At 41.9% G+C, this 12,313-nt stretch overlaps 1 pseudogene; it reads right to left on the bottom strand.

Moving 5' to 3' along the window:
- Window positions 1–3,896: 3,896 nt before the first annotated feature.
- LOC103748704 lies at window positions 3,897–10,560 on the bottom strand (annotated as a pseudogene).
- Window positions 10,561–12,313: the final 1,753 nt, after the last annotated feature.

Below are 12,313 nucleotides of genomic sequence, written 5' to 3' on the forward strand. Positions count from 1 at the left end.
GTTAGGTCAATCTCACAGTGACCTTGTTGTGGCCTGTATGGACACATAGTGATGTGTACAGAGCTCACAAGGAACTCTACTGAGTGAAAGAATCATCCATTTAGTGAAAGGGTGCTGAGCTCACAGTTACAAGTGTGGAGCTCACAGTGTCCTGTATATAGCCTATAGCACCTCTAAGAGATCATAGCTTGTATGGAGCTCATGGTGTGCAGTAAACAGCTCCCAGTGTCCTGTATGGAGCACACAGTGGCCTGAATGGAGCTCACTTTCACCTGCATGAGATCCACAGTGGCCTGTCTAGAGGTCTTAGTGGACTTAGTGGACTTCATGGAACTTGTAGTGGCCTGAATGGGGTTCTCAGGGGCCTATGTGGATCCTAAAAATGACTTATAGACAAGTCACACTGGCCCGTATGGAACTCACATTGTTCTGTTTAGAGATCACAGTGACATGTTTGGAGAACACAGTGTCCTGTATACAGCAAACAATACTCTGTAAGAGATCTAGTAGCCAGTGTACAGCTCACAGTAGTCCATCTGGAGCTATGAGTGGTTTGTCGGTCTCACAGTGGCCTGTTTGCTGCTCTCTGTGGCCTGTATGCAGCTGACTCTGGCCTCCATGGACACCTAATGATATGTATAGAGCTTACAAGAGACTCTACTGAGTGAAAGAATCTTGTATAGAGTACACAGTGAAGGGTGCTGTGACAAGTGTGGAGCTCACAGTGGCCTGTATACAGCCTACAGCACCTGTAAGAGATCATAGTAGCTTGTATGGAGCTCACAGTGTGCAGTTTGCAGCTCACAGAGTCCTGTATGGAGCTCACATGGGCCTGTATGAAGTTAAAATTTCCATGTATGAGTGAACAGACAGTGAACTGTGCAGAGCTGACAGAAGCACAGGATAAAATACACAGTGGGAGGCATGGATCTTACAGGGGCCTATCTGGAGCTCAGAGTGGCCTGTGTGGAGCTAAGAGTGGTTTGTGTGGATCTGTAGCCTGTATGTAGCACACTGTGATCCTGCGTGAACGCAGTGACCTGTACAGAGCTCACAGTGTCTTTATTGACTCAAATAACCATCTACAGAGCAGGCAGTGACCATTATTGCACCCATAGGAAAATTTATAGAGTTCAGAGTGCCCTGTAAATAGCTCACAGCTTCCTGTAACAGATCATAGTAGCTTGTCTGGAGCTCTCGGTGTTCAGTGCATGGCTCACAGTGTCCTGTATGGAGCTCACAGTGGCCTGTATAGATGCACAGTGGCATTTATGGATGCACAGTGGTTTTTATGGATGCACAGTGGCCTGTGTAGAGCTCACCTTAGAGGGTTTGGAAATAAGAGTGGGCTGTGTAGATGTCATAGTTAGGAATGTGTAGTTTTAACTTTCTCCCGGTCAATGTTAGGATTAGAAGGTAAAAGAGTCTCTGGTAGGAAAGAGCAACCAACCTCCTAGAATCCATATCGGCCTTTATTAGTCAGTGAGGGGTGACTACTGACCAGCGGGGATCTGCAGGAGCCACAGAGGCCAGAGAGCAGGGAGCTTAAGTACTTTTGTGTAGGTAACAGTGCCATGGGTTGGGTAGAGGATTTTCAAGGCCTGCATTCTTTTCTCATAGATAAGGATCTCAGAGGGCTTGAGGGAAAGATTCAAGGTTTACATGTTTTCTCTGAGAGCAGAGTAGAAATTCAAGGCTGGGGTCCTAGACATGCTTATTTGAAAAGCACGGGTTGCTTTATGGTTTCTGGTTAATGGACATGTCCCTTCAACAGTCGTCTGTTTGCAGTTTACTTTGGCCTGTATGGATGCAGAGTGAGCTGTTCAGAGCTCAGAGTGGTCTTTACAGCAGCCTGTAAGGAGATCAGAGTAGCTTGTATCGAGCTCACAGTGACCAGTGTGCAGTTCATGGATGTACAGTGGCCTGTATAGATACAGAGTGGCCTGGATAAAGCTCACAATATCTGGGTTTGTGCTCACATTGGCCTGTTCAGAGCTCATGGTGGTCTCTATTGAGTCACAGAACACTGTACAGAACACAAGTGGCCAATATTGAGATCACGGGGACATGTGTAGAGCTCATGTTGGTCTTTATACAGTCCCAAGCATCCTATAAGACCACAATCGTTTGTGTGGAGCTCACAGTGTCCTGCATGGAGCTCTCAGTGTCTGTGAGAAGTGCACAGAGGTCTGTAACAGTTGACAGTGTTCTATAAAGAGATCATTGAGGTCTTAGTGCTCTTCCAGTGAGGTTTCAGTGCACTTGTATAGAAGCCTAATGCTGTGTGCATAGATCACAGTGCCCAGTGTAGAAACCAAAAAGCCCTGTGCTGATCTCACTGAGCACTTGTACATATGATTCATAAAGTGTAATGTGTAGCTCATAATGCACCTGCATATATCTCATAGTGTTCAGGAAAGCTCATAATGAACTTATTATATCCTACATAGATCTCATAGTGCCCTATAAAGAGCTCACAGTGAACCTGCATAGTTCCCATAAATCCTGGTGGAGAGCTCACAGTGTACCTGTTAGAGTTCATATACCGAGCTCATAGTGCAGCAGCTACAGATCTCAGTGCCCCAGTACAGAAATCATGATACCCTGTATGGAACTCTCAGTTCATGTGAACATCTCACAATACCTGCAGTGAGTTCATACTGGCCTTCTCAGTGTAATTAATAGTGCTCACAATGCTTTTTAGGATCTCGTAGTGCCTTGCATAGAGGTTATACTTCCACTTCTGGATCTCTGTGGGCCTGTATTGTGCTCATGTTGCCAGGGAGGCTTCAAATGCCCTCTATGGAGCTCTCACAGTGCCATGCATGGAGCTCATAGGGCTCCTAAACGTGTATTACTGCCCACTTGAGATCTATCTGTGAAATTTTATTTAATTCATGTTTATTTATTTCAAGCATGTATGAAGTTTAGAATATATTTCTCAGAGAACATAGTGCCCAGTATTGAATGTACTGTCTGTGTAGAGGCTTTAATTTTCTGTGTAGATACTCTAGAGATCATAATTCTCTGTATAGATTTCATGTTTTCATATAGTAAACTCATATGACCCTGTGCAGGACCCCTAGTGCACAAAGAGAGCTCTTAGTATGCGACAGACCAGCCCAGACTGGGGCAGTTCAGTTCGACGGGAACAGGGTCGTCGAGAGGGTGGACAAGGAGTTGGCTAGTGACAAACAGACGCAAAGGAGCTTGATGAAAGTCTGAGTGTAATTTTGCAGCTGCAGAGCTCAGATTATAAATTACAAAGTTACATGATTACATCAATAAGCCATTGTTTTACAGTTTAACCATTTTCTAAGAGTTCTGATTCCAGAGACAAAAGTGAAACACAGGTGAATCAAAATACATTGTCAAACATTAACTAGTGCTGAACAGAAAGTTTCTGTTTTTCATCTTGGTGAGTCACATTAGAGACTTTTAAAATTCATATTCTGTGGTTACACAATGAGCTGACCCCAAACCACTATGTACTTTCAATACTAGCTCTATAGTCATTAATAATTCTATTTGAATTCCAAGTCAATCACATTAATGTTGCTTTATATCTGCCTTTTTTTCCCTGTTCATTAATATGTCCCAAACCCCTTTAGGTCAGTGTCCCATTCTAAACCTGTAGCTCTCATGAAATCCTTCCAAGTATGGGACTTATAATATAAACATAACTATTTCATCTTACTAAAGGCAGTGATAACAGTGCCAAGGACACTAGGTGCTTTCCGGGCCCCCAGAAAGCCCAAGATACAGTGACAGTTGGAAAAATAATAGCAAGTAAAGCATGCCAAGTACACTGCATGTTTCTCAGCACAACCAACTCCAAGAGGCAACCTTCCTTGAAGTTCCAGCCTCAACCCACGGAGGATCTCACATGGGCTCCATTGGAGATGGCGTGACATTAGTAGATCTACAAAACTCACTTACTGAGTTCAGGACCACAAGTCGAGGGTGGGGGAGGAGGAAGGAGACACAGGCTAGGCTGAGAGCGGAGATGGCAGACAATGGCTCACCCTGCTAAGACTGAAAGGGTAAGTAGGTCTGGGATGGGATAGGATCTCCTGACACGAGGAAATCCCTCTCAAGTCATTCTTGACAGAAGATTCCAGAACAATAAACTGATGAATAGAAGATGAATAGAAGATTAGGAGAAGAGTGATAATCCCAACACTACTCCACACTTATTGCTCCAGCACACCTCAGTCATTTATTTGAATGTGAACAAACTACACATCATAACAACATTTGGCGTCTACAATGGTGCAGGGCTGTCTTCAGGCTACTGTAGTAGTTTTATATGTAAAAATTAAATTTAACGAATCACATAGCATCAAGAATGTGTTTTCTCTCTAAACTTTTGAAGAGAGTTTCTCTCTGGTCTCCACAAAATAATATAACACTTGGGGACAAAGATGCAGCCTAGCAAACCCATACAGGAAGCCAGGATGGAGAAGACCTCCACAGCTACCATGACCTTCCCCTCGGCAATGTGGTAGACAGCAGGAAGGTGACCCAGACACTGCAGAACACCAGCATGCTGAAGGTCAGGAACCTGGCTTCATTGAATGTGCTGGGCAGGTTCCTAGCTAGGAAAGCCATGGTGAAGCCCAGAGCCAGAAATCCCAGGTATCCCAGGCCACAGTAGAAGGCAGTGACTGAGCCCTCATTGCACATGATGATGATGTGGCCATGCTCAGAGTGTGCATCCATGTCAGCAAAGGGAGGCGATGTTTCCAGCCAGATTCCACAGAGAGCCACTTGGATCAGATACAGACGGGAATGATGAAGGTAGGCAGTCCTGACAGAAGCACCTACCTCACCCTTCTTCCCAGAACAGCGATCTTGAAGGCCAGAGCACAGTAATGGTTTTCGCCAAGACAGTGGACACAGCCAGAGTGAAGAGAACCCCAGATGTGATCTGCGGGTGGCTGTGTTGGGATGTCCAATGAAGGGCAAGGAGCAGAGAAAACAGAAGGTGAGGGCGATGAGCAGGATGTAGCTGAGAGTCCGGTTGTTGGCCTTCATGATGGAGTGTCCTGGTGCTTCACAAAGACCCAAAGAACAAGAGCTGTGAGTGCAGACAGGCAGAGGGCAGTGCAGGCCAGAGCCATCCCCAAGGGGTCTCCATAAGCCAGAGAGGTCACAGCTCTCTGTAGGCAGAGGGTTTTCCCTGTTAGCATACTGCTCTGTTGGACACTTCACACACTCTTCCATATCTGATGCACAAAGCAAAGAATAGTCAGCACAGCGTAATATTTCTCTGTTATTCAAAGGATTCTTCTAGTAAGTGCTTTGGGAAGAGGTAATAAAATGCTTTTTATGTTGCTGTAAATAACAGTGAAATATATTTTTAAAAATTAGCATCTACATAGTGAAAGTTGCCTCTTCATACATTATATCTGTATATGCATCCTAATGCTTTTCAACTTCAAATATCATTGATGATTTTATTTTAGAAAGGTTATATGATTTATTTATTTTTAAAGTGTATGAGTGTTTTGCCTGCATGTAAGTTCAGCAGTGCATGCAATGCCCTTAGAGGCTAGAATGGAGTGTTGGATGGCCTGGAACTTGTTTTACAGATGGAAACTTAGACATTATCATTATTGGGAACTGAACTCAGGTCCACCACAAGAGCAGGCAGTCTTCTTGTGTGCTGAGCCATCTCCCTTGCCCTGAACATTTTCTTTTTCATTAATACGTTTGTATTGTGCGTGTGTGTGTGTGTGTGTGTTTGTGTGTGTTATCAATACTACCCCAAACTTTTCACATAACAAATCATAGGTTGAAATATGTCCTCTCTCTGGCCATTTGGTCCATTCTTTCCAGCCTTGTGGCCTGGCCTGAACTCATATCTCCACCCACCGTCTTCCTTCCTTCTCTGTGAACTGAGGACAAAATAGAAAAGCTACTTATTCTATGCTACAGGGAGGTATACTTAGCAACACAGATCTTCATACTTCTTAATCCAAACATAGTTACTTGTGAGCACCTGCTCTTTGTCAGTAACCTTCAAGGAACTAAGAAGATGCATGTCATGCAGAGCATGGATCTTACATCTGACCTCTATGTGGGTTGGAAAAAATAATGCATGCATATTTGGATAATACTCTGTATTAAATCACTCATGTAGACCATACATTAGTGTCATGTTGCCAAGAAATTTCCTTGATAAAATGCTCCCTGCCGTGTTTCTAGAATGAATACAAACTGTGATGCAAGGTCAATATCATCAGTCTTATAAATTACGTGACTAATTAGAGAAGGAGGAGATTTCATGTCTTCAGTTTCCTTCAGGCCTCTTCAAGCGCATATGAGAAGGGTCAATTGGCAGAACTTTCTCTCAAACAACGTGGTTACCTGTTTCATTTTAAATCTCATTTTCTGGGCATGGGAAACAATCAAAACAGCAGGTCATCTTTCCCTCCTGGTGAGATTTCCAGAACCCAGGACTACAAGGCACACTGCACACAGAGGGAATCTCAGGAAAACCACAGAGGTGTTGGTAAAGAGAATTAACTCTTCATAACCGTATGTTCAGTCACTAATAAAATTATTTTTGATATGCCTACAATTCAGTAGAATTTTCCACTCCATTTACTCCACTAACTGGTAGTTTCTATCTATAGAAACAAACTGATGAAAACTGTGTTTCCTTACAAATATTAAAATGATAGAAAGAAAAATTTGTAGTTAATATGACATAAGCAATCCCAGACTGCACAAGACTTTGGTTATTTAAGTTCAGTGTCAAGCCGTGCTATTACGTCTAACCCACCTGTCTATGTTCCATGGTCCACTCTGTCATGTCTTCATGTAAATACAATTGTTGACCATGTGGAAAATATGGGAGAACTATCTTATTTTCATCTTTAATCCAAGACCTTCTGGGAAATAACAAAGGTGTGATTGTCCTACACTGCATCTGATTTTCCGTTCTGATTCATATTCACTTGGTGTCCAACAGGATTAGTAAACTGGATGTTCCTCAGAAGGTGATGCAGCTAAAAGAGTTGTTATCAATTTATACAAGTAAGGTGTTTTATAGTTTTATCAACTATAACGTATATTTTATTAATGTATTATTTATATAGTAAAGTATACGCAAAAAAATAAAAACCCAGAAGGTGGAGAATGTTTCTTTTTTGAGGTTCTAAGAATATTTTATTATTTTTTAAAAACATTTTAGTGAGCTTTTGTACATTTCATACAATAGTTCTTAATCAAATTTAGACCCTCTCCCCCACCCGGACCCACACACTCAATTCCCCTACTGGATCTCTTGTATTCCACTACACATGTTAAGTTCTATCCAGTCAAGCATTTGTACCTAGATGTCCTTCGGTGCAAATTCATCTACTTGGAGTCTAGTCAGCCTATCTAGAGGTCATTGTTAAGGCCTACTCTCCCTTACCCAACAGTGATCAGTCTCCAATAGTACCCAGACAAGGGCCAACCTACCACCCATTATCCTTGCTCCTCTCTGGGCCCTTGTCTGATTGAGTTGGCATGGGTCCTGTGCAAAGATGACATACTTTGGACACAGGACTTGGAGCAATGGAGCAGGAACTGGCCTGGAAACTTTCTACTGGAAGTTTAACTCTCATTTTTTCAGAGAATACTATTCAGGCTGCTAAGGGAAAAAAACAATCAATGTTCCAACCCAGCCCTAATGCCTAATAGCCATAATGACCAGCAGAGCAAACTGCCTCTACTGGTATGGTAGTGGCACTGTTATCTGGGGGGGATCAACAGCTATCTAATTGGACTTAAAGCCCTTTCAATGGGAGTGAACACATGGGTGGCACTGTAAACACAGCCAATACACATGACTGGAGAGGTCATAAATTTTAGAGAAAACCTCCTTCATATCTGTAGACAAATGAAATTTCTTAACATATGTTAAATATGGATCCTTATATTTACAGACAATAATACTGTACACCACTCATCACAGAACCTTCTTTGTGCAACAGAGGGGGGCTACTATTGAATCCCACAACTTGTCAGACACAGAGAATATATGCCTGATAGCCCAGTCCTAGGTGACATATCTACAGTGGAACCATGTAAGACTTATGAACAAACTGGAACATGGGGGTGGGCGGGTAGAGAGAAAACTAGTCCATCCCTCAACTCTTGCCAGTGAAGCCTCCTTATAAAACAGAGCATGATGCACACAAAAGGCCACAACTGGGCAACTTTTAAAGAATAAGAAACTGCAAAGTGTGTGTCTCTTATATCAAAACTCTCCCACCTATGGCTCAGGGACTATTGTGGAAGAGGGGGCAGAAAGATTGTAAGAGCCAGGGTTAGTCCATTAAGACAGGGAAGCAGAGGCTTTCAGGTGACTGGAAGCTTGCACATATGACCTTCTTAATTCTATTTAATCCATTTCTCCAAATATATGAAGTGAAATAAATGAAGTAAAAATGATTATTTGAAGTTTCATTACATTTTTATTGTTAGCTCATTTTTAAGAGAAAATACCAAAGCAAATATGCATAAAATAACAGAATGTGTAACGAAACACATTCTGATTGGATTTAAGATCCATTTCCTGAGATGGAACCCATAATGGGTACTGTTATTAGGATCAAGATTATGTGTCCAGATAGGTCATAGGCCCTAGGGGAAAACATACCACTAACATTCCACCCAGAAGACATAGTACTAAAATCAATCCTAATGGCTTATTGCTATACCACTACATGAGTGAATCTCTCAACCCTCCTCAGAGATTTTTTTCTTGCAGTAGAAGGCAATTATCACAGAGACCCAAAACTGGATAAGGAGCAGAGAATAAGAGGCCTTGAAATGTTCAGTCCTAAATGGGACATCTATATCTTACACCTGTGCAAGGCTCAGGGCGCTTCACTGAATGGGGGAAGAAAGACTGCAAGAGTCAGTGGTGGTGGATGACTACAGGAAGCAGTGTTTTTCAGACACTGTTTTTCATGAATGCACACATGAACTCACAGCCCTTGTGAGAGGCTAGCACAAGACCTGCTGAAGCTCAACCCAATCAAAAATCCCAGCAGGGAGGAGAAAAGTGAGTTTGAAATTTTACCCCTACCTAAAGCACTAAAAGCAATTGATAGCTGCTGAGAGAGAGTCACTTTTTTTGAAGGTGTGACCCTTGGTAGGTTAACCATGCTGTACTTTCAAGAACATTTGTAAAACACATATTGGACTCTGTTGGGGGGAAAACAGGGAATTTGGGTGGGTAGTGAGGTGGGAATGCATTTGGGAGGTTTTGATGGAGAGGAAAATATAATCAAAACACATTGTATAAAACTCTCAAAGAACTTAATATCTTTGAAAATCCATAGGTGAGGCAGTGAGAGGAATCTCAACACCCATTTCCTCTCTGATTGTTTCAGAGCTTCTACTAAGGACACGAAGTCCTTACTACCTGTACCATTGGAGGAATTCCTTGAGATCACATATGTAACCTATCCATCTCATTTGTTAACACAACTTTGGCCCTTAGTGAGAAAGGTTACTCAAACTCCTTATTTAAGAATTTATAGTTAGAGAATGGATTTTTGTTTCAAACATTGGAAACTAGACATGATGATGTTCTTTGGAAAAAAAATCACTGATCATCATTCAAAAATGATGTTTTCCATTGTGTTACCTTCTCATTCATGATGTAGACATACATGTAGATTTACCTCTAAGAAAGTGAAAAAGGACAGAACACCTGTTACTTCAGAGGAAATTTCCCTCACATCTGGGTTTGAGCACCTCAGGCCCCGTTTACAGAACGCTCACTGGTGACACTAAGTCCATCCATTGGAAGTCACTTTACCTGCAAGCACAGACCCATTGTTTCTCTTGCGTTTTCCATTGTCCGAAAACCTTCTTGAAGATGCACCTCATGTATAGTGTGGGCCACAGCATATACAGCATTGTATAGATAGTAACACTCATTATTCATGGTCATGTCAAAACTGGGCCATGGTAACCATCCCAATGAGGTGTTGGATGAATAATTATTTAATATTTTACAGTTACATTTCAAGATTGAACAATTCAAATACATCCACCCCAATTTCACTACAGCAGTGTTGTCTGAGTATTTGGAGTTCAATGTCTCGATAAAAGTTTTAAGATTAGAAGTCTTACCATGTTGGTGTGAAAAAGTCAAGTCCCATGGAATGAGTCACTGGGGAACTCTCTGGTCCTTGAGATAACATCCCATTGTGAGGTGGTGACCCAGATTTTCCATATGTTCGAATCCTCCCGACTTCTAATGCTCACTTCCAGAGGAGAATTCACTTCACCATAAACAATAACAACATTTGCTGAGATCATAATTTGTTTGTAATGTATTTGAGCCTTTGTCCTGTATAATTCTGTGTTTTCTGGGATCAAATTCACAAAAGCTAAACAGACTCCATTTCTTTTCATCACTCCCCTCATGTCTGAGACAAACTGAACCCCCTGGTCATCATCTGAGGTGACCAGCCCCACCCAGATCCAGGTGAAATGAAGCATCAAGAAAACCATGGCAAGAGCCAGGCTTGTGTCCTCAGGGGCCATCTGATACAGATAAGGAAACAGGCGGTGGTCACTCAGGCTATGGTGGAATGGTCATAGTGATCTAAAGGAGACAGAACATAGGGAGCAACCTGAGGGTGAGGATTGGCATTAAACTCAATTGGTAGTAAGAATAATATGTTCATCCTATTATTAAAATCATGTCTTACTTTCCATAGCTTCTTGAAGACTAGTTTACCTATCCAGAAAAATCTCATTTCCTGCTTCATACAAAGAATTGCTGATACTCCATCAAGCCTCATTTACCCTTTGAGCTATACAGATTAATTCAGGCATAATCCCTGTGTCCCTGGTCACCTGACAATGCAACTAAAGGAGACAGTTAGAGACCCTCCGCCCTCATTCCAAGAACCTCACCTGTGGAAGTATTTCCAGTTGGAGGAATGTTTCCAGGATGGCAGAGGCTGCCCATGATGGTTCTGTAAGTGCTACCTCACAGGGGGTCGATTCACAGACAAAATTAGGATAAATCCCACCATATATCAAAACCTCATTTAGAGTATTGTACAGTGATGAGTTACCATTACAGATGCCATTAAGAAACCTGAATCCCAAAGACATAATGAGTAAAAGATGAGGGTTATGGTTGATTTCCTCCATGGCAAAAATCAACGTTAGCACATATTGGTATCTTTTGTTTGGAAAACTGAAAAGAGGACACAGTGGTCAGTACGGATGAGATTCCAAACATATTGAACTTCAGATTAAATACACTGAATGCTAAGTACTAAATGTTATTTTTCCAATTTCTATGTTGAAAATATTCTACCAACTGTGAGCATCAAGGGCCGTAAAATATTTAGGCTAGGGAGTATTTTTAAATTTGTAAGAGTGGATTTTTCATATGTGAGATTTTTGTTATTGTAAATACCCATCAAGACTTATTTAATCTCTACAATATGCGGGTTTGTTGAAAAGACTGTATGCCATCCATGAGGCAGCAAAGAAGCCCTTCCCAGACGCAGTGTCTGCTCCTGCTTTGACCCTGGAGTTCTCATTCTCAGGAAACATGAAGAAGCAACGCTGACATCAGCTGTCCCGTTCACGGCATTTCCTACAGAGCAGGCTGCACTGACTGGGGCTACGGCCTCACTGAGGACAATGCACTTGGTCCATGAGTCTGTGGCAGCAGCTGGCTCTTAGGAGGCCTTTGAAGCCACAGGTGATGGAAGGACATATTCCTTCTTCCTCTTCCTCTTCTTCTTTCTGCATTTTCTGTCCTTCCAGTTTTCTCTGTGAGGGTCAGAAGTCTTAAATGATAAAGTGTTGTGTAATTATTATTCTTCAGGGTCCAGATGAGCATCCTTTAATTACCAATGGGTCATTTTACTTTTGTTCAGTTAATTTTTTCATTTAGTACCAGCATGTATTTGCATTTTGCACTAATGTGTGTTTTAATTTTCCATATATTTTTATGCAAAAACTCTTTAAAAATAATTTATTATTTTTATTTTATGTGCATGTGTGCTTTGTCTATTTGTATGCATCTACACCACCAATGTTTTGTACCCACAGAGGGTTAAGAGGGCACCAGATCCCTTAGAAGTTGAGTTTTGGACAGTTGTTAGCTGCCATGTAGGTACTTGGAACTGAACCCAGGCCTTCTAAAAGAACAACAAATGCTCCACATCGTTAAGCTCTTCTTCAGATTCTCTCTCTCTCTCTCTCTCTCTCTCTCTCTCTCTCTCTCTCTCTCTCATGAGTGAGGTCATTAACAGAGAACACACACACACAC

This window comes from Nannospalax galili, unplaced genomic scaffold, assembly GCF_000622305.1.
Source record: "Nannospalax galili isolate Female #2095 unplaced genomic scaffold, S.galili_v1.0 scaffold664, whole genome shotgun sequence".
Lineage (NCBI taxonomy): Eukaryota > Metazoa > Chordata > Mammalia > Rodentia > Spalacidae > Nannospalax > Nannospalax galili.